Source organism: Podarcis erhardii (assembly GCF_964252035.2).
Source record: "Podarcis erhardii genome assembly, chromosome: 11".
Lineage (NCBI taxonomy): Eukaryota > Metazoa > Chordata > Lepidosauria > Squamata > Lacertidae > Podarcis > Podarcis erhardii.
Window position 1 is genome coordinate 20986342 of NC_138501.1, and position 23635 is coordinate 21009976.

Consider the following 23635-nt stretch of genomic DNA (forward strand, 5'->3'; position numbering starts at 1 on the left):
GTATATACAGAGAGCAGGGATGTTTAGTAGCATAATAGACTGGAACATAATAGACTGCAGGTATTCTTTTGCAACCTGATCCAGGACTAGTCGTTGTGTTGCCTGCTTTAGGAATCTCTTTGCTTTTCAGTGGATTCTCTTTGTATATTTGTAAATAAACAACAACTACGACGTGACCATAGGCTTCCACAGTCTCTCTCATTCACGCCCCCTCAAAATCCTGTACTTCTACGCACATGGAAGAGTGGAAATATCATGGGGAGATCGTTACATTTCAGCGTAAATATCTGGTGAAGCAAGACACTTCTAGCTTTGAAGTGTAAGCTCCATAGCTGCATAATTTCTACTCTAAAATAATTATTTACATGTTTATTCCTGTGGTGGCTTCAGTGGCAAATCTTTGATTCACTGCCTTTTTTTCATCTCATTTCTTTTTGCCTGCAACGATAAATAGACAGATATCGAAACTGATTCTCAATTTGTACATTGCCATATAAAGATGGCAATGTGTGTATTTGCATCGTATTATTTCTGATGAGGGTTTCCTTTTTTCTTTTTTGACAAATTTATTGCCAAGCCAAATTTTTAAAGCATTTGATTTTTGATGTGAAAGTTGCTGTTTCAGGGTGGGACTGTAAATTATTGCTGGAAAACAAGCCCATTCCTTGCAAAAAATGGAAACCACAATGGCAGGTGCTAGTTAGGATGCCGAGCCTTGTCTTGTTTGACACTACAGTTGCCAGAACATACCGCCATAGGAGCTGCCAGCACTGTAGGGGAAAACCTGCTGTGTAGACAGGTTCCTTTGTCTCCATTGCTGCCGCTACTACCAGAGAAGCTGCTTTTATTCTGTGGCTTCCAGCATGGCTTCTGGTAATGATGTACATTATAATGATGTAATGATACATTGTGCACTGTTAGTGGAAGACATGGAGCCACATATCACAAGCACTTGGGTCCAGTTCTGACTCCCCTGTCCCAAGGGAAGCTTACAAAAATGGGGTGCCCCTTTTGGACTGGACAAGAGGGGTTTGAGATATGCTTCCACACTTTTTGTGTTGAGTGGTACTTGAAGTGTAGGTGGCTTCCCACGAGGCAAGACACAGTAATAACAGCAAGAACCTTTATTAAACTAACAGAACTGGACAACAGGGGCAAAGCAACTGCTTATATACATTTATGAAGGCCTGGGCCACTCCCACTCCCAACGTGATTGGCTGTCTAAACTTCCAAGCTGCGAATCATGACTCAGAGTTTAAGGGCCAATGACAGAGGCCCAAATCCTGAAATGTTCTGTGATTGGATATCATGTATCGAATCAGAACAAAGGGGCTCAGAATCCTTAGGCCAGACTCAAGCGCAGGCAAACAGAGACGACTGAAAACTGGTGGACAAACTAAGGGATTCTGATTAAATCTGATAAGATCAATATGCGAGCAGTCTAGATCTCATCACTTTGGGGAGCTTTTATTTTCTTGCATGCTTATCTTTAAATGATGGAATTTCCAGAGCAGAGATGAGTTGACAGGGCAAGCACTCCTTCATAATTTTAGTAGGGCACAGAGTGAATTGAAGCCCATTGGAAATTAGCTGATTCATAATTGCTAGCTCAAGGAGTAATTGCCATCTCAAAATAACTACCATGAAATGGCAGATCACTATATTCAGCATTCTTCTAATACACTGTAACCCTCCTGATTTCCTTCTTGGCCTCTTGTCTAAATGACGAGATGGTTCTCAGTATAGTAGTTGCTTCTTGTTCTGTTTGGGAGATGATAGTCACACTGGGTATGGTCGTAACAACAGCAGTTATTGTGGTTTTAAGTTATTGGGTCTTCAGCAGCGCTGTGAAACAAAGCACTCTATTTCCAGACTTTTAACGGCTCAGTCAATTGAGTTCTGGCACTGGATATGCTTGCAAAATAGTCAAAGTCCTACTTGCCTTGCTCTTTTTAGCTCGGCAGGGTGCCTCCAGATAGAGCAATAGCCATCAGTTGTTTATGAAAAGTACATGAGCAAATTTCTGCTTCAGATTTATGTCAAGCTGGGTGGTGCTTATGGTAACTTCTCTTTGAGCCACTCTGAGCTGACCTTCTGGTGCACTAGCTTTGATCTTTCTCCCCGTGGACAAGACATTTTGCTGCCTGAGGCAAAGGGCAAGTTGGTTCCTTCTCTCCCACATGCTGAGTGGATTGGCAGTTGGCTCTTTCTTCAATATGGACAGCAGAATAGCACCTGAGGGCAGCAGATTGGTTCAGAGGCTGCTGGCCAAGTCTAGCACACATAGCTCTGATCTCCAACAGAGAAAAATGGTTTGGGAGCTGATGGGGAGCAGCTACAGGGGCTGCTGCTCCCCAGCCTTGGCCACCTGAGGCAATTGCCTCAGCTACAATTCCCAGAGTTCCCTGGGAAGAGGGACTGTGACTGACTGACTGACTGACTGACTGATCGATCGATAAACCACTCTGGGAACTGTAGTTCTGTGAGTGGAATAGGGGTCTTCTAACAATTCTCAGCACCCTTAACGAACTACAATTCCCAAGATTCCTTGGGGGAAGCCATGACTGTTAAAGTGATACAAGAGTGCTTTAAATGTGTGGTACGGGTGTGTCCTGAGTGTTTTGTACTTATTTTGTTATTATTATTATTTACACACGCAAACACACAAATATAAAATGCTTGCAAACACACACATATAAAATGCTTGCTTAACTTTATATCATTCAGTGCCTTGTGAGAAGTTGAGACAGAAATTTATTAGTCAGAGATAGATACGTACATATAAAGCTAGACAGATATAATATTTATAACCCACGATTCTCCTACAAACCAGAAGATTCAAAATGCACAGCCCTCATTTTTAGCTTCCTTTTTGAATGATTGTTTCATTGGTGTATTCCCTATTTAAGCTATGTTTATTCAAAACTCTTTGGTTCCCATGTCTGCTGGGTAATTTGGCTTGTAGCAGGGCTAGCTTATAATTACTAGCTTGCGATTTGGCTGGTAGTGGTATTATCATTCTGGTTTACTCTGCTTAACGATGACAAGGACCCAACTTTGTGATGATTGTCTGCAGGAATCTGCCAGAAGTCCACATTTGTTCAAATTTCCCACTGCTTTTGCATTTAGTAGATAGGGTGGATTTCAACAGTCGGCTGCTGATGGGCAATTTTGATGCCACATTTTGCTCATATTCAGCATTCGTGAACATGTTGCTGCTATGGAAACATCTCCATGCTGTTAAATGTTCAAGTTATTAAAACTTACTTTAGAGAAAATTACTCATTCCTAAGGCTGCTATGCCACACACACACAAAAAAATATTTGCAGGACGTTTACAGCAAAATGATTTCCCATTCCATGTAGAAAGGTAGCATACAAGTTAGAAAGTTATTCCCTCTGTTGTGTGTGGGCATAAATATATATGCAAACATTCACTTTAGAAAATATCCAAATGCATGATCATTAAGTCTTTTCAGCATTTATTTTTAGAGGAGTAAAATGTTAGGCAAATCAAAGTGCCTTGATATGTTGTTGTTGTAGTTGTTGTTTAGTCATGTCTGACTCTTTGTGACCCCATGGACCAGAGCATGCCAGGCACTCCTGTCTTCCACTGCCTCCTGCAGTTTGGTCAAATTCATGCTAGTCGCTCCGAGAACACTGTCCAACCATCTCGTCCTCTGTCCGTCCCCTTCTCCTTGTGCCCTCCGTCTTTCCCAACATCAGGGTCTTTTCCATGGAGTCTTCTCTTCTCATGAGGTGGCCAAAGTACTCATATACCTCTAGATTCCAGAGTCTAGAACCATGGTTCCCATCATGGGGAACACGCCCCACAGGGGGGCAATTTGATTTGTATGGGGGCAGTTTGAGAATGAGTTATTAACAGTGGGGTCGTTGTTGTTTGTTTTGTTTTGTTTTTGCATTTATTGTGGTTCTAGGGGGCTCATATGCAGTACACAAATATATATTATGGCATACACATTTTAAAAATTAAAATCAGAATGTACACGGTGGCCAGCTGGTGACTGTGAAGAGGTTATCTAAACAGAAATTACACTGGGCACATACGGGGGGGGGGGGGCGTTCAGTCAACAGTTGTGGAATTTCCCCCTGAATGAGACAGCTCCATAGCTGCTCGGTTGGAGCGGTTGCCATTTTTTGGTTCTCTGTTATATGTTTTGAAACTTTATTTGCTTTTTTTCATATCACTTCATATTATTTATTTGTTTGTTTGTTTGTTTTAACAATTTCTTAGTGGTTTCTTCCTCAGCACTTCAACTGTCCTTCATTCTTTTATTTTTCTCTTTCATGGGTGCCATGTTCTTTGGAAGTTTGCTTAGACCAAGTTAATGGCCTTTTAGGCTTCCTCTACGTGAATAGGAGTTCACTTTTTTTGAAAAATAAGAATGATATGTCACAGGGGGGGGGGCAGGACCAGGATTTTAGAGATGCTTAGGTGGGGCATGCCCCCCCCCCAAAAAAGGTTGGGAACCACTGCTCTAGAGTAATAATCATTCCAGCCATGGAATTGGTAGCAAAGTTGCCAATTAATACCTGGGGCCACAATGTGATTTAGGCTGAATGACAATGATCAGCCCTTTTCTTACGCTTTCTCTCTACCTATTCAATGAGGATTGAGATTCTGCCCGCAGCATCTGCATGTGCACTCTCTCTGAGCCTGACTTCCATATATGGGGTAGAATGTAAGAGAGGGTCCACCTTGTCACAACTATTGACCCCCTATACAGTGGTGCCCCGCAAGACGAACGCCTCGCAAGACGGAAAACCCGCTAGACGAAAGGGTTTTCCGTTTTGGAGGCACTTCGCAAAACGAATTTCCCTATGGGCTTGCTTCGCAAGACGAAAATGTCTTGCGAGTTCCTGGGGGTTTTTTTCCCGTCCCCCCCCTTTTCCTAAGCCGTTAAGCCGCTTATCAGCTGATCCGCTGATAAGCCGCTTAACAGCTGATCGCTAAAAGCCGCTAGACCGCTAATAGCACTAATCTGCTAAGCTGTCAATGGGCTTGCTTCGCAAGACGAAAAAACCGCTATACGAAGAGCCTCACGGAACGGATTAATTTCGTCTTGCGAGGCACCACTGTAGTTCACAGGGCCCATTTTGACATTCCTCCCAATCTGCAGAAAGCAGAAAGGTTGTCAAGCGATGCACGGTTCAAGGATGGGCAGGGACAAAATGAGATGAGTGCTAATAGCCCTGATCCTGCTATAGTCATGTTACACTAAGGTGCTATTTAGAAAGCAAGAGAGCAGGTACCTTTGCACAATCCCATCTACACTGCAAAGCAGATTAGAGACTCATCTGGATCCAAACGTGCACATCAGATCCACATTCAGTCAGCGTGCAAAATAAACAAGGATCAGGGCAAGTGTATTTAATACACTTTAAGGCACAATTTAATACAATTTATTTAATAAATACCATTCTGGAGGCCCAGTTTGATCCTGAACCGCAATATTCTGGAGGTTGTTCAAAATTTAAGAAGCCATTATATCTCTAATGGTCAAGAAAGCCAGGATGACTGTAATTATTCCAAAATAAATGTTCAGTTTCAGGGTTTTAATTTTGCAGCACATACTCACCCTGAATAGATGGATTTATTTTCCCTGCCAAAGCGAAGCAAGAATGCCAAATAATCTGTTTCTTAATCAATACAAGCTATGTGGCCTGTTGCAGGACTATTATGCATTCCAATATATGAATATGTTGACATCTAATTCAGCACAGAACTTTGCACTTCCTTAATGATAATGATAGCTTCTTTTTGCTGCTGACAGCATGCAAGATTCTGTCTAACGCAAACTCAGCTGCAGCAATTTTAACATTTCCCCCTCAGAAAAGCTTGGTGCTGATTTATTCCAAGGACTATGGTTGAACCACAGCACTGTACTGCTGTATTAAGTGCACTGGAGGGCCATATCTGAATCAAACATTGTAAGCATAGTCAGGAGTCATAGCCACTCCCACAGAAACTATAGTTTATTTAGAATGCTATGGTTTGTTAGGAGACCTCTATTCCCCTCACAGAGCTGCAATTCACATAGTACAGTGGTGCCTCGCAAGACGAAATTAATAAAGTGTTTTGCCTGGCTGCACTGCCCCCTTGTTCTAGGCGCATTTTGTGACAATGAATTTCATTAGCGCAAGCAGCTTCTGAGCTCTGGGTGCAGTACTGTGCCTCAGATTTCAGATTAAAATTGCAGAGTGGAAAGAAAGGAGGACCTCTGCCTCCCCACTTCCAGCTACTCTCTGAAGACTGGAGAAGAGACCCTCTTAAGAGTGTTAGGGGGGTGGGCAGGGGAAGGACTAGACCATGTGAAAAATGAACATAATATTTTAGCTGCAGTTCATTCATTTTCAGCCTTGTATTCTTGTTATTAAAAAAAAAGTGCCTAAACATTCCGTAGTTGCGCCCATAACCTAGGTTTAAGGTGCCATTTAGGTCCTAGCTAAATATCTCAGTTTCTAACACTGCCTGGCTGTAATGCATCCTTGAACTCTAATCATGCGTCTTCCTTGCTTGGATAGACAGAGGATTTTGTAGGGTGTGCAGAAACCTACCACTTTGCAAAGGTAAAATTCATATTACAGTGGTACCTCAGGAACTTAATTTGTTCTGGAGGTCCGTTCTTAACCTGAAACTGTTCTTAACCTGAGGTACCACTTTATTTTATTTTTTTTAAAATAATATTTATTGAAAGTTTCCAAATATAACAAAAAAAGAAAAATAAAAAATAAAACATCCACTTTAAAACCTTATTTTCATTAACATCTTTCTAGGACTTCCCCCCCACCCCCCTCTTGTATTCCAATTCCTTCAAATAGATTCAGCAAGTTCTTACCCCAAATTTTAGACTTATTATCATTAACCCAATGTTAAAAATATTTTTCCATCCCCTAAAATCGACCCCTGTTCCCTTCCACGAGTTCCCCTCTTTAATATGCAGAACAGAATAGAATAAAATAATAATAATAAAAAAAGTATAATTTTACACCCTTTGGATTCCAAATTTCCCTCCCCCCTTTCCCGGTTGCGTTCCCCAATGTCCATCAATGTCTGCTGTCGTCCTGGAGATCCCACATCTAGGCCGAAATCCTTCACAACTCCACTTTGCCGTCTTTTTAATAGTCTTTGCCATCTTTTTGGTCATCTTTAATTTCGAACATCCAATCTTAGAAGGACTCTATCTCAAGAGGGTCCATTTTTTCCATCCAGATCTCTATATTTAAGAGTAAAAACTCCAATTTTATTTCTTTAGACCTTTCAAATCTGGATGTCCCAAATGTTCCCACTTCCAGCTTTGTCCAATTCTTGTTGTTCTTGTTGTTCTGTCTCCTCACTTTCCTCTGGTTTTTTTTTCCTGCTCCACTGCAAAAATGTTCTAATTCCAAAAGCTTCTAGTTCCTCTACAGAGGCTTTGTTATTCAGGAACAAAACCTTACGTCAAGTCCCTTCCATTCTTCAATAGATAAATCTATTGTCTCCTTTAGTGTAGAGACCTCTGTAGACAAAATAGTGTTCCATTTCTGCAGTTTTCCCAGGAGATAAAAAGTCCTATTCAAATTCCATGCCAGCAATACTTGTAGTGTCCCACAGCCCCTCTAGAGGGATTATGGTAACTCAGTTTCCTTCCAGATCACACCCAACAGTCAAAGTAACTTGTTATCCCTTGTTTTCAACAATTTATATCAAATTGTAACAAATGTAACCGGCAAAGTCCTCGTAACAAAGTTCTCTTTTTATTCTTCAACTTTGACAGCTCCTTTGACAGCTGTCAAAGCTTCTATTTCTCCTCACCAGGCGACCTCACGGATCGCTCCCGGTTCCCGGGGGGGTTGCGTTTTAGCTCACGCGTTCCACTTTTCTCCTCCAGCACAGTCTTATAATTTTCCATCGTGAAATTAATAACTTTATCAATATAAAACAGCTCTCGATCTTAGTTGTCAAATCCTTGCTTTAAATCCTCTACAACCGGGGGGAGACGGACTTCCTTTTTGCACCTCCCCCGCTCGTTCCAAATTTCAAAAAAAAAATTCCTTTTAAATCCGATTTCCCAATTACTCACGGGTTGTTCTTTTTAGTCCAAATTTTCAATAGAAGAAGTCAGCGCTCTCCGTCAAATGGCATGCGGCTTCGCTCGGCAGGGGAAGCGGAGGACTCACATAGCACCACACCACCCCCCGTCCCCCGCTCCGTAGCCTTTAAAAAGGCTCCTTCGGGGGTCGGGGGCGCAAACGGTACCCGCCGAGTCACCATGTCCATGGGTTTCAGCGCCCATGGTTTTTGAGGGTCCCCGCGTCGCCGGCGCGGTAGGACCCAGCCCCTGCCAAGCAGGCTCCCTCCGGAGCTCGGAGGGAGTCCGCCATTCGGCGATGGCGCCAACCTGGAAGTCCTAACCTGAGGTACCACTTTAGCTAATGGGGCCTCTAGCCGCCGCCGCCGCCGCCGCACGATTTCTGTTCTTATCCTGAAGCAAAGTTCTTAACCCAAGGTACTATTTCTGGGTTAGCAGAGTCTGTAACCTGAAGCATCTGTAACCTGAAGCGTCTGTAACCCAATGTAATTGTCCTGCCCACTTTTGCCTCTCACCACTCAGTAAGGTAGCAGGTGTGACAGGCAAGTGGGATGGGTGCCTGGGGCGTGCCCTGGGGTGGTGTGGGGATGCAGGGGTGCCCCAAGGGTGCACATGCCCCAGGGGGGTGGGGTATGGAGGGTGAACGGAGCCCTTGCCCAGCCCATGCTGCTGCCGCTAACCATACACTGATTTCATCAATAAAGCTTTTGGGATTTCCCAAACCAAGAGTCCAGGTCTTTTGTTTGAGAGTGGGAACCAGAACATTAATTTATATGTATTTCCTAGATTATAAAGGTGCTACATAATTAAGGCTCTGATTTCTCACAATGCTCTGGAGCAGTGGTTTGCAATTAGCTAAGTACTGTGGACTGTTTTTCCAAAAGAAAAACTGTCTGGCAGAGTTTCCAAGCACCCAACTTATTTAAAGGACTATGTTGTTGGACATGTAACACTGTTGGTCTAATGGAAGTATGTGAAATGTAACCGATATGCTTTTGTGCCTAATTGAACCATTACGTGTAGTGCTGTATATAAGGAAACCATTACGATTGTAACTAACGCCTTATCTTGGTGGGGAGGGATGTTATGTACTGAAGTTCTCACCCTGGGCCAGCAGGGGGATACTGTAGATAGTTCAGGTCCACATATGCAAATAAGGGATCAAAAGTGACATTCAGTGATTGGATAGTTACAGAAAATGATTACTGTTACGTTCTAGTGGAGCTCTATACAGTGGTGCCCCGCAAGACGAATGCCTCGCAAGACGGAAAACCCGCTAGACGAAAGGGTTTTCCGTTTTGGAGGCTCTTCGCTAAATGAATTTCTCTATGGGGTTGCTTCGCAAGACGAAAAAATCTTGCGAGTTCCCGCGGGGTTTTTCGCTCTCCCCCCCTTTCCTAAGCCGCTAAGCCGCTTATAAGCTGTTCCGCTGATAAGCCGCTTAACAGCTGATCGCTAAAAGCCGCTAGATCGCTAATAGCGCTAATCCGCTAAGCTGTCAATGGGCTTGCTTTGCAAGACGAAAAAACCGCTAGACGAAGAGAATCGCGGAACGGATTCTTTTCGTCTTGCGAGGCACCACTGTATAAGCAGGCTGGCTGAACCCTTCAGTTCAGTTCTGTTCTGGCCTGTGAATAAACAAGAGCTGTTTGAAGAATCACTGTGTCGTCTGATATGTTCACCCAGAACTTAACACATGGGCCCCCTAGTTTTGAAACTATTGATATCTCAATGGTACTTTTTGTCATGTGAATGGTGCCAAGGACTTCCTGGTTGGATTATGCGGGTCCCCTGGGGTACACAGACCACTAATTGGGGACTACTGCTCTAGAGTAACACTAGATGCATTGTGGGAAAATAAACGGGTACCTTCCCAGGTCCAGCCAACTAGAGCTCAGTGAAACCTGGTGGGTCTTGCTGATGTCTGCCTCTGCCAGATAAGCCTTCTGGGGCAGGAGGGGGGGTAAAGAGGGATCCACCAGATGTTTTTTCCCCTGAGGATCCCCTTAATCCTGGAGCCACCCCTGAGTGTACAGTAAATACTGTTGTCCTACTGCTGTGGACCCAGGGCCCTTTCAAAGGCAGCACACTCCCATACATAATGCAAAGGAAAATGAGATGTCTTATTACTTTCTTCTCAGCTTTGGGACAAAATAAATAGGAACAGCAGTCCCTTAATAATCTCCACCCAGGTAGCTCTGCAAGCCTTACAGCAGTACTTTAATGAACCCATTTGCACCTGTCCTTTCAAACAACAGAGCGTTATTATTTCAGCAATAAGGAAGGACAGAGGATGCTGACTTTGAAAAGGGCAGTCTCACCAGCTACTGCTGACCAGGGTGACAGATTTAGTCGCATACTCTGCATGAAGAATATTCTGCATTTTACCCTTCAAGCATCTGAGAGGAAAATGCTACCAGAACTTACAGCAATTTGACACCAAGGGGAAAGGTGACAGAGGCACAACCAGCAGAAGTTTGAGCAGTTGGACTGCCAATGGGATCACATCCAAAATCAAAGTCAAACTGGACAAGAACCTTTAAAATTTTAATCAGGGAAGGGCTGTAGCACAGGTGGATCACACGATGGAGTTCCCAGGATCAATCCCTAGATCAGGGTTTCTGAAACTTGGGTCTCCCACTGGTTTTGGACTACAGTTCCCATCATCCCTGACCACTGGCCCTGCTAGTTTGGGATGATAGGAGTTGTAGTCCAAAAACAGCTGGAGACCCAAGTTTCGGAAACTCTGTCCTAGATCCCTGAGTTGGGGCTGGAATAGACTCCTGCCTGGATCCTTGAAGAGCTGCTGCCTTTCACAGTAATCCAGAAGTGGGGAAACTGTGGCTCTCCAACTCCCATCATCCCTGACCATGGGTCAAGTCCAAACACATCTGGAGGGCCATAAGTTCCCCGCTCAGCTGTAGATAATGCCAAGGTAAATGAAGCAGCATTTCAACTCTGTACAGTGGTACCTTGGGTTGAGTACTTAATTCGTTCCAGAGGTCCGTTCTTAACCTGAAACTGTTCTTAACCTGAAGCACCACTTTAGCTAATGGGGCCTCGAACTGCTGCCGTGCCGCCAGAGCAAGATTTCTGTTCTCATCCTGAAGCAAAGTTCTTAACCTGAAGCACTATTTCTGGGTTAGCGGAGTCTGTAACCTGAAGCGTACATAACCTGAAGCGTATGTAACCTGAAGTGTATGTAACCCGAGGTACCACTGTATAAGGCTGTTTCCTATGATCTGAAGAATTGCCAGATGTCTGTGAAAGTTAATTAGACTTTGTTGCAACAAGATTCATTTCCCTCCTTTGCTTCAAAAATAGAAGTGTCGAAACTTGGAAAAACAAAGGTCATTTGCTTTCTGCTTTTCAAGCTCCCTATAACAGGCGAGCTGAAGCATATTCCATAAGTAACACTTGCTACACTAGTGTGAAACACGCCTCCCCCCCCCCCAGCATTTATCAGTCTGCAACCCCATTCATTTACTTGTGTGTGTAACGTGTCTGCCGGACTGTATTGCTATTGAAAAAGAAAAAATAAAGCACATTATTAACTCCCATTAAAATTATTAGGTCTTACATGTTAAAAATTCTGGCAGGATTGTTTAGGATAGAGATAGCCAACAGGGGTACCAACTTGAATATAGTATTGGGGGGACAAGTAAGCCCAGCCCCACATAACTGATCATAGGACAGTGCACACGCACCTTTTGAATGGCAATGTCCATTAACTGGGGGGAGGGAGGGACTACAACTCCCATCAACTAGCCAGTTTGACCGGGGATGATGGGAGGTGTGGTTCAAAACATCAGGAAGTCACCACATTGGCAACACCTAGTTTAGGATATTGGCAAGCGGCTTCCACAGCAATGCATTGTTACCAACAGTACCATTGTGCTATCGTCATAAATCAGTCCACGATAGTTAATTTGTGAGGCAGCTATAGCTCTCAACTTTTCCCTTTTCTTGTGAGGAATCCTATTCAGAATAAGGGACTTTCCCTTAAAAAAGGGAAACTTTGACACCTATGCAGCATAGATTGTTGCTGCTATGCTGGTAATGGACTGGACAAGAGCCAATAAACTGAAGCTCAAGCCAGCGAAGACTGAAGCACTGTTAGTAGGTGGTTCCCTAGACCAAATGGCTGGGAAGTTGCCTAGGGTTGCCATATTTCAAAAAGTGAAAATCCGGATGCAAAAGTTAGCGCATATTACACTGATCCTGGCCCAACTGCAGTATATGCCAGTTAGTTTCCGAGCCCAATTCCAAGTGCTGATTTTGACCTATAAAGTCTTAAGCATTCAGGATACACCGTGATACACCAAGGACCTCCTTTCCCCATATGAACTGACCAGGGCCCTGTGATCTTCTTTGTGTGCCCCCTCTATGAGAGGTTCAAAGAAGCAACACAAGAAGGGCCTTTTCTGCAGTGGCTCCCCAGTTGTGGACTGCTCTCCCCACGGTAGCTCGACTAGCATTTTCATTACATATCTTTAGGCGGAAGGCAAAAACTTTCCTCTTCAACCAGGCCTTTGGCCAATTAAACAACCACATTTAATGTGGTGAAGGCATGGCATGGGCAGAACAAGAAACATCTTACCTATGTGGTACCCTTAAGGCATGATAACCGATGCAACTTATGACACCTAATGTTTGGTAGCAACTTCTTATAATGGAATGCCAGTTTGTGCCATCAAATGTGTCTCACACATCCATATGTAGGATGGGATTGTATCTGTATCAGCAATATAATTCACTACCCTTCACCCTATCAGAGGTACGCAGATCTAGAGGAACACGGTGATCAATGCCAGCATAAGATAGGTGAAATCTTCGTTCTTCTTTTGAAATGAGCTTTTCAAATTTCATTTATTTTAGTTACCAGAACTTCCATGTAGCACAACAGTGATACAGCTTTCAACCACAGCATTTTCCTCAAATAGCTGTTTTTCAAGGAAAACAAAATGGCAGCCACCAGGTGTGGCCACTGATGTCTCTTCTAAGTCATGAAATGAGGAGGAGAGGAAAGTACTTGCAGAAATGATTCCATTTAGAAATGTCCTGTGGTGAAGTGAGAAAGGCCGCAAAAGCCTTTTGTGCTTTAATGAAAACACCTCTGCTTGAAAATATAATACACTCTTAAGAATTTTATTTCAAGATCTAGTTTAGTAGAGTATAGGAACTCACAAATTATTGAAGGTGATTCAGAGGGTTTTTTTGTTTTGTTTGGTGTTTTATTATTATTATTATTATTTGCTTATCATGAAGGTAGGCTGCAGTTTATTTTCTGCTTGTAAAAGCATTTGAAATTCAGCCCTACTGCTTGCAAAGAATCTAGGGCACCCGAAAAGCCAGAGGGATTAGGACATTACAAATAAACGGGAAAAATAAAACCCGGAAGCTGAAGATGAGAAATGATATATTCAATCCATTTAAACATCTGTAAGAATTAAGAAACGTTTTTTATATTTTAAAAAACTGGAATTAATAAAGAACTGGAGTTCCCTATGCATGTGAAACAATGTCAGTCAATATTAACAGCTGTCAGGTTCTGCTCCTTCAACCTTAGGCTACATCATGCACAACAGAAACTTGTTTTTCCGTCCTATGGACCCTGCCCCTTCCATTGTCTCTGTCAAAAGCATATCTACTAATATGTGTTGGCATTGTGGTGAGGCAGGAACAGCACCGTAACTCATGACCTGGTCTCACCCTGCAGTGGCTGTGGCCCCATTTGGGGCAGAAGTTCTTACCTGTATTAACTTGGTCCTAGAAGTATCTCCAAAATTTTCACATGTCCCTGCTATACTTCATTATGTCCGAATATCCTGGAATTTATTGGAGAAATGCCAGATCTGGACCTAGAGTGGCCAAGTAGCTGATCGTGCAGCACTGGAAGGAAAGAACAGTTCCTCCAGATGCTCATTGACTGAAACATCTCTTTTTTTCTTGTTGCATATGAAAGAGCTGCTTGTTCAGCGGCGCACACACAAAAATAAATACTGTTGAGATCTAGGACACCTATCTGGAACTGTTTGTGTGATGTATCCACTATGTGGAATCTGCAGTAGCCTGTTTCCTCCCTCCTCTTCCCTTTCCTAAGTCTTCCTCCTTCTAATTTCTCCTCCTCCTCCTCTTCTTTTCTTACACCTGGCTTTGGTTACATATGCCCAGTGCTTTTTTCCTTTAAAAATGTTTAGGGGTACTCTCATTTTCCTACTCATATTGAAATACTGCCCCTCAATGAGGCCAAACTGAGATTCACAGAATGTTTAGGGGTATGCGTACCCCTGCGTTCTGACAGGGGGGGAAAGCACTGCATATGCCTGAGTTTCTTAATAGCATTATGAATTGCTGTTTTTTAAACCTGTATTGTTCATGTTTGTCACTTTTATTGTTACAAAAAATTATTCCCCAACCCCCCAGCAATAAAACCATGCATTACAAAACATACACACTGGAATTAGCACACCAGAGTCTGATGCATATCTTGTTGTTTAGTCGTTTAGTCGTTTTTGACTCTTCGTGACCCCATGGACCAGAGCCCGCCAGGCACTCCTGTCTTCCACTGCCTCCTGCAGTTTGATCAAACTCATGTTTGTAGCTTCAAGAACACTGTCCAAGCATCTCGTCTTCTGTCGTCCCCTTCTCCTTGTGCCCTCCATCTTTCCCAGCATCAGGGTCTTTTCCAGGGAGTCTTCTCTTCTCATGAGGTAGCCAAAGTATTGGAGCCTCAGCTTCATGATCTGTCCTTCCAGTGAGCACTCAGGGCTGATTTCCTTCAGAATGGAGAGGTTTGATCTTCTTGCAGTCCATGGGACTCTCAAGAGTCTCCTCCAGCACCATAATTCAAAAGCACCAATTGTTCGTCGATCAGCCTTCTTTATGGTCCAGCTCTCAAACTATATGGACCTTACATGTGTGCATTTTCCTTACTTTTCTGTAGAATGCTGTGTGCATCTAGCCTTTGGGGCTCCATAATGGTAAATATAGGGGCACATCAAGAGTGTATGTGTGCTTGATCCATGTTTACATGCAGGTCTGCTACTCTGCGCCAGTATATTGCCATGTGAGCATTGCTGAATATCTTCAATCTGTTTTACTCAGTTTGGTTTTGCTACTTATGTCATCTGCCCCTGCTTTGTGCAATATTTTATATGGCAAGCAATTTTTCTTCCTTCTCTCCATATGCTAAGTTGTGTCTGGGTTACAGTGTGGATCAAGTATGATTTGACCTGGGACTTTGTTTTTTTGAAAGCATCCTTAGCCCTTCAGAGTAAGGAGTCTTGATATTAAACAAACAAACCCAGGAACATCATTAGGCTATGGGACCAATAAGGCATTTTCCACCACTGTGTCTCATTTTCACAATTACTTGGAGAGAAACTGGGAAAATTCTATCCTAACACTAAGTTTTCCTGACCTTATTATTTCATGCTCCATAAAACAAGATGGTCAATAAGACCACTGGCATTGCAGATAACTTCACAGTGAGCTGGCGCCTTGCAAACTCTTCTTAGTAAATTGATATTTGGGGGAGAACAGCAATTAATTTGAAAGAAAAGGCAGAAGCATTTGACAGTGAATGTTTTTCTCTATCTGTTCTCAACAGCACATATTTTGGGAGCAGGCTCTTTCAATAGAACAACATGCACCCGGATGTGTTTCTGTATATCTTGACATGTCCTTAATGCAAATCTGTCTTCATTTCTGTCATGCTGCTGGTCTCTTTTTATTTTGTAGAGTCTTCATTTGACAGCATATCTGTGGAAAAGCCTTGAGAAATCAATATAAGCTACTTGCCTGAGAATGAAATCTATTATATTCACTGCTTTGCCACTATGGCTCTAATAATAACACTAACAATACGTTTTTACTCAAACATCAGAATAAGCAAAAGCTTTCTCTTGGTGACCAGGCAAGTCAATTTCACTCAATAAATTGCCAAGAGCTATAAGTGCATGCATAATCATCTTGTAAAAAAATTCAACACTCTCAATTTGTCAGGGGGGAGGTGCATTCTGACTAGGCCAGATTTAGTCCGCTGCCCCTTTTGGCATAGTTTTTCCCCATATGCTGTTGAGGAGGTTCCAAAAAAGATAAGAAAAATTGGGTCCTCCCTTAAAGAGGGCACGTATTGCGGTGAGACCTGGAAACCAACACCCTGTGTTGTGGGTGGGTTTGATTGATCAGCCACAACACCCGATTGGAGGTCCCTCAATGCTGGGTTTAATCGGGCCAATGGGGCAGAGGCCAAAGGGATCAAGAGACCTATTTATACCCATGCATGTAACCCAGACCTTCCTCTTTCATCGCGTGCATTCGGAACACCCGCCCACCTCTCCCTATTTTTAGGGCTTGTGCGCTTGACCTTGCTATGCCGTCTGTCGTTGGTACAGGGGCACGGCAGGAATTTTCTCACTTGGCGGATTGGCTGTTGCCATTTGGGTTTCGCCTGGCACGTAGCAAATCGTCACAACTTGTAAGGTTGCGGATAGGCTCTGGTTCAGGGGATAGGGATGGGAGAACGCTCTTGCCATCCCTATGTGAAGGGTATTTCGTTAAAGGAATCCAGGGACTCAATGGTTTGGTCAACCCCTGAGAGGGGGTTGTGCCCGTGTTTTTTGTTTTTTGTTTTTTTATAAATATTTATTAGAGTTTTTGAATACAAATGCACAAATAATAAACAATCTTACTTCTATCACAACGTGGTTTCATCACTTCTTTGGACTCCCTCACGTCTCCCGCTCTCATTTACATCGTTAAAAGGTTTTTCCAAGCAAATTATCAACTTGTTTACGATCTTATATCCACTCATTTAAATATAATCTAGCAATTCTCCAAAAAAATTATGTTTTCTTTAATCTCACTTATCATCAAATTTAAATCTAATTTAGTGGTGGCCAATTTTTTATAATCTAGCATCCTTCTTAACATTCAGCCAAATTACAATGTTTTTGTAAATACATCTTAAATTTCTTCCAGTCTTCCTCAATCCTCTCTTCTCCCAGGTCTCGGATTCTGCCAGTCATCTCGGCCAGTTGCATATAGTCCATCAGCTGCACGTGTTTTGGTTTTTGAATGGTTCTGGGAGTCAAACCAACTCCCAGAATGCATTCTGTTTGAAAACCAAGGTACCACTGTATACAATACAATACACCTGTATAGGGGACTTCTGAAAAGTCTTTATCTCCCTAGCTGGCATACCAGAAGCATAGAATCATGTTCTAAACCTAAAGCATCTTAAACGCTACCAGAGGGGGAAGAAATAATGTACTGCCATGAGAAATGGATGCTGTGTTACAAGGAAACATTACAGCGAGGAAAATACAAAGAGGCACTCTATAGGGTTGTATCGCATTTTCTTTTATTTGTGTATTATATAAGCAATATTAGCTTGAAAGCTGTTTACGTGAATTCTGACAGAAAGGATGAAACTATATATGATATTTTCTGCAAATTTGCCATCTCTTTTGTGACTACCTTTTAAAAGGTATTGCTTACAATACTTTATTGTGCTAATATATTGTTCCTTGGGGGGAAAAAGGCAGGTCAAAAAGGGCCCTGTGAAAGCCATAGCTAAATGCAGCATTGTCTGCAAGGGCCTAGTTCTCACTTGAAATGGTAAACCTGTGTCAAAATTGTACACTTCAAACTACAAGTGGGAACTCCCATGGCTGAACCAAACACTTCCCATCAAAAAGAAGATATAGAGGCAAGCATATTACAGGTAAAACTAGGCTGGAATATTTCACTGAAATCCACTTCTCAGTGCGGAGGGATTTTTATTTTATTTTTTGGTATGAAACAGTATATAAATACTTATATATCTATTTTTACACCAAATTTTTTCTAGGTGGTTTACAAGGTAAAATAGAATGACAGTGGGTTTTTTGTTTTGTTTTTAAAAAGAGCAAATGCAGATGCTATTTTTGTTAGTTAAAAGAGTTTTAGCTTATTGTGTTGCTGTCTGTTATTTGCATTGTTAGCCACCATGATTAAGAGAAAGATGGGTTAGAAACACCATTTATTTAAGGCTATGATTCAATTAATCTCAGCTGTCCCCAATATGATTATTTCCCAGTCTTCTTGGCACAGAATCCCCAGGTCACTGATATTCCTTTTACCTGTAGGCCTGGTCTCTTTATGCCAATTCCTATTCCTTCCCTAGTGCTTTCCCCATCCATGTTCAGTTCATTCCATTTCCTCTTGCCGCTTCCCTGCAAGTGAGCTCCCACTGGCCTATCCTTTCCCCATCTATCTCCCCACAATTGTCCAGCCTGATAAAGCCTTTGGAGTTTCATAGAATCATAGAACTATAGAGCTGAAAGGGAATTCTAAGGGTTGTGTAGTCCCACCCCCTGAAATGCAGGAATCCTGTCCACAGCCATCAAAAGTTCTTACTCTAATTTGCAGTGATGGCCAAACTTGGCCCTCCAGCTTTTTTGGGACTACAGTTCCCATCATCCCTGACCACTGGTCCTGTTAAGAAAGGATGATGGGAGTTGTAGTCCCAAAACAGCTGGAGGGCCAAGTTTGGCCATCACTGCTATTGTGTCAAGAGTAGGGGGACCATGTGCCCTACTTTACAGAGGACGATCCTCTGCTTGAATGTGCCCTTTTATTTTTTTGGCAATGCATAAGTGGCCACCCTAGTCACAAATTCATATCCCAGACTCTATTCCTACATACCCTCCAACATTTCTCTGATGAAAATAGGGACGTCCTAAATAATAATAATAATAATAATAATAATAATAATAATAATAATTTACTATTTATAACCCACCTATCTGACTGGGTTGTCACTCTGGGTGACTTCCAACATATATAAAAACATTAAACATTTTTTAAAAAAACTTCCCTATACAGGCCTGCCTTCAGATGTCTCAGGGGTCGGATAACTCCATACCCTCAAACATTTCTCTGATAAAATAGGGACGTCCTAAGGAAACGTGGACATTCTAGGATCAAATCAGAAACAAGGACGGATTCTGTAAATTTGGGACGTCCCTGGAAAATAGGGGCACTTGGAGGATCTGGTCCTATATTAGTTTTAGAACTATGTTGCTAAGCACACTGAGTCTGTCGCTCAGTTCTATGGTCTAGGTAAGATGGCTATTGCTGAGCTTTTACTTAGCTGGAATCTTGTGCTCAGTAAGAACCACACACTGAAAACATCACAAGCACAACCAGCACAGTAACAACCATTCTCACAAAGCCCATAGTAACTGCACAGTTAGTCTACCAATCACACTATTGCTCACAGACAGGTCCCTTAGCAATGATACAATAACAACACTAAGCAATAGCCAGCGATGTCACAATTGCTGAAGAGGATGGGTGACTTGTACGTGCTTAAGAGAGCATGTTTATTCAGAAGTAAGTGTGCTTTGGATTGCAGCCTTAAACCACACCTCCTTTCTCTCTCACACAATGATCAGGCAGAGGCTCAGGTACGCCAAGCCCAGCCTCCATATGGCTTTACAGGTAAGCGGCAATTTGACTTGGGACCTTAAGCTGATAAGCAGCCAGTACAACTGCAGCAGATGAATGGAAGTGAGATATTCCCTAATTCTGGTTTCCAGACAACAGCCAGACCGGGGTATTCTACAGTATCTGAATACTGTCCTGTGTAAATATTTTTTTATTCTGCCAGTTACGCAAGTGTTAAAAGTCACTAGAGCTATGCATGCAAAGGTGGCAGGAAGATGGTATAGCATGTGAAATATCTGAGATACAATTCCAGGCATATGTAGGGGGGAAAGGCAAATACAGTGGTACCTCAGGTTAAGTACTTAATTCGTTCTGGAGGTCCATTCTTAACCTGAAACTGTTCTTAACCTGAAGCACCCCTTTAGCTAATGGGGCCTCCCACTGCTGCCGTGCCGCCGGAGCACAATTTCTGTTCTCATCCTGAAGCAAAGTTCTTAACCCAAGGTACTATTTCTGGGTTAGCGGAGTCTGTAACCTGAAGCATATGTAACCTGAAGCGTATGTAACCCGAGGTACCATTGTAGTGATATGAAAGACCTCTGTCAGAAAGCTGCTGCTACTTAAGAGTAGAGAAAGCGCATCATTGGAAGATTTCCATGCAGTTCTTATTGCAGGGATTGTGGTCCAAAGTCTGGTCTCTTACCCTAGCTGCAAAACTTACACAAAGACATAAAATAAAATCAATCAATCAATCAATCCACCGTATAAAATTAACTGCAGCATAGTATTTTATTTACCTGCAAGGGAAGAGACAAAATTTAGTTTAGGAACATAAATATACAATAACACACAGGTGAGACATTGAGAGCCCTGATATTAAGATCACACATTATTTAAAGAGATTGGGGGGGGGGCAGGTAGAGAGAAATCTACCTGGAGCCAAAATGGCCATGAAGAAAATGCGACAAATGAGAATGTATATTGGGAAGAAATTAACTTCTTGGGTAACCTAGTCCAAAGATATAAAAAGGTAAAGGACCCCTAAATATTAAGTCCAGTCACAGACGACTCTGGAGTTGCAGCGCTCATCAGGCTCTGTAGGCAGAGGGAGCCAGCGGTTGTCTGCCGACAATTTTTCCGGGTCATGTGGCCAGCATGACTAAGCTGCTTCTGCCGCAACAGAACACTGACACCAGAGCAGCCCACGGAAATGCTGTTTACTTGTGGTACCTGTTTATCTACTTGCACTTTTTGGCGTGCTTTCGAACTGCTAGGTTGGCAGGAGCTGGGACCAAGCAATGGGAACTCCCCCCGCCGCAGGAATTTGAACCGCCGACCTTCTGATCGGCAAGCCCAAGAGGCTCAGTGGTTTAGACCACAGCGCCACCCGCATCCAATAGTCCAAAGATACTAAGGGCCTTTAGCAATTAAAACCAGCACTTTGAACTTGCCTTGGAAATGGATCCTGGGCACTAACATTATATTGTTGCACACCACCCTAATCACCACAGCAGTGAGGGTCTCAGGTGCTCTAAACCCAGGGTTTGTGTTTCCTTTTGGACCAATGAGGCACAGTGGAGTCTGTGGTATCTTTATGATATATGGTTTATTTACACATGTATACAAACTGTGCTTGCTGTGGAGGGAGTTCCAAACATCACATCCCAAACGGCACCAGCTTCTTCCAAAGGCAGCAGCATCCCTCCCTTGGCAGCCTTCCTCCAAGGATCACATTTCTTACCTGTTCTAACCTTGCTAACCTAAGCCCTGGCCTTCTGTAACACACAAAGGGAGGCCCCACTCACCTGCTTCCTCAGACCTGGTGATTGATACTTTGTTGTGCTAATACCCCCAGGCTCTCACCTTGAAGGAAATTAGGTTGACTCCATTACCTCTGAACCCATGTTAATTTCACAGGATTAAGGATGACTGGCACACTGTCCAGCACACAGGGTCTGACTTAATTAGCCTTCACCTGTGGTAATTAAAGGATTAACGGGTTATCACACAGTGTAAATACACCTGAGTCTGGCTATTAACTCCAGGTAAATTAGCTTTGACACCCCTAAACCTTAAGTTAAATTCTAGCACCGATAAATCAATAACAATAAGATGAAAGCATCCGGTCCCAATTTAAGATTTTGAAGACCTCTTTTTAGATCAACTGCCACTTCTAGATACGTTTCGAAGGCAGCCTCATGCACGATGCCTTGCAATAGTCTTACATATGGGGACACCAGAGCATGGATACCTTTGTCCAGACTATCACATCAAAGAATGGTCCTGGCTGATGTACCAACTGGATTATTTCTCATAATTTTATGCTGTTAGATCTTTGGGTGGTATGCAAATTAATTAATTAATAATAGATTAAATAATAGATTAAATTAATTGATAGGTTAAATATAATAATAATATATTTCAAGGCACATTCTAAGCATGTATCGACAATGCTGGGGGTATAAGTACCCCATCCAGCTCATTACTCTGCCCAGTAATGTTGGTATATATGTTGGAAGCTGTCCAGAGTGCCTGTTGCAACCCATTCAGATGGGTGGGGTACAAATAATAAAATCATTATTATCATTATTGCTGTTATTAGGGAGTCCGGTAGTGCCTCTATCCTTTCGATAGCCTTGTTGCACGGGCCAATCTAGCACTTTGTGCATCGCTAGGCTTGTCTGGTGTATCAGATTGCTGGACAGTGGATAGGATCAGGCTGTTACTTCTAATCTGAAGAGAGAGAGAAAATGCCCATTTTATGTTAGCAGGGCCACTCTTCTTCTGTGACTTGCATTTGTTTCACCTAGGGCTCAGGATGGACAGCTGATAACTTTATGTGTATGTGAATTATTATCCCTCGAACATCTGCAATAAAATCAGACCACATACATTAGCAAGGTACTTTCCTGACCAAATCAGTGGCTGATTTCGAGTTTCCCAGCAACTGTGGGAACTCAAGGGTAGGGATATGCATTGCGTGTTACTTGTGTGCTGCTTAAGAAAAGCCCCGCTGCCAGGAGCTTATATACCCTCATAGTTCCGCAAGGACAACTTTACTGCGGGCTCCAGGCGGGATTATTACTACAGCTCCGTAGCGGAGCCCCTGCCTGGGAACCTCCTCGGCCGAAACGCGCGCCAGGGAGCTCCTGACAGACGCCCGCAAAACTCCGGCCCTCAGAGGGAACGAGGGCGAGCGGTGGGCGGGCCCTTCCAAAAACCACCTCCTTCATTTCCCCTCACCGATTGGCTTCCTCCCGAGAGGTGGGAGGCGGGATTGGCCGGCGCGGGCGAGGTTTGCCGGGCGGGATTGGCCGGCCCGGCTTTCCGTCCCGAGGTGGTGCGTCTCGACTGCCGCCGCCGCCGCCGCCGCCGCCCTGTCGCCCTTTGGCTTAAGGGGAGGCGGTGAGTTCTCGCGTCCGGATTCTTGAGGGCCGGCGGCCGGGTGGGCTCCGGGGCGCGCCACTGCGGGCCTTGGCGGGAGGAAGAGGCGGGCGGGAGTCTGGCTGGTTCCCCGCCCCCTCGCGGTTCTCCTCAGAGCGGAGGCCTGGGGTGGGGGAGGGGAAGGAGGCCGAGCCGGCCGCCCCTCCCCCTCCCTCTCCCCTCTCCGCCCGGGGTTTGGTTCTCCCCGTGACCCGGCTGAGGGGACGGTGCTCTCCAGGGGGAACCGCCGTAGCTGGGTACTCTGTGGGGTGGGAGTGGGCCTGACAGGGCTCCGGAGGTTGCGCGGTGCCCAATTCTTGGGGGGGGGGAGCTTTGTGATGCGCAGAGTTACGTGTTTGTGTGTGTATATACATAGCGAATGGGTACGTATACAGTGAAATGTGAGCATGCTTCTTAGCGCGCGCGGGGGGGGGGGGGCGGCGTGATGGGCGCAGGCGCGTAGGTCGCGCGAGAGTGGTGCAGCGGGTTGGCTCCCTTTTTGACAGGCCTGCATTTGTTTCGGCCCGTGTGATTTTTGCCACGGGCGTGTGATGCAAAGCTTCTTTCCCCGCCTTCGTTCCTCCTCCCCACGTGGGTTTGATTTGGGAATGGGGCAGAGAGAGAGAGAGAGGACTCGCACCGAGATTTGAGCTGGGAACCAGATGAATTCTTCAGCTCTCCAT

General features: G+C 43.8%; 1 protein-coding gene across 6 annotated transcripts in view; it reads left to right on the forward strand.

Moving 5' to 3' along the window:
* Positions 1-19360: 19360 nt before the first annotated feature.
* PJA2 (praja ring finger ubiquitin ligase 2) overlaps positions 19361-23635 on the forward strand; it is a 40590-nt gene continuing 36315 nt past the window's right edge. For 2 of the 6 annotated variants that reach the window (XM_081880430.1, XM_081880435.1), the window contains exon 1: positions 19428-19583. The gene's annotated coding sequence lies outside the window, so the exon portion shown is untranslated. Of the gene's footprint in view, positions 19584-22819; positions 22935-23635 lie in introns of those variants that run through there. The other 4 variants (XM_081880431.1, XM_081880436.1, XM_081880432.1 and 1 more) reach the window with 3 other exon arrangements.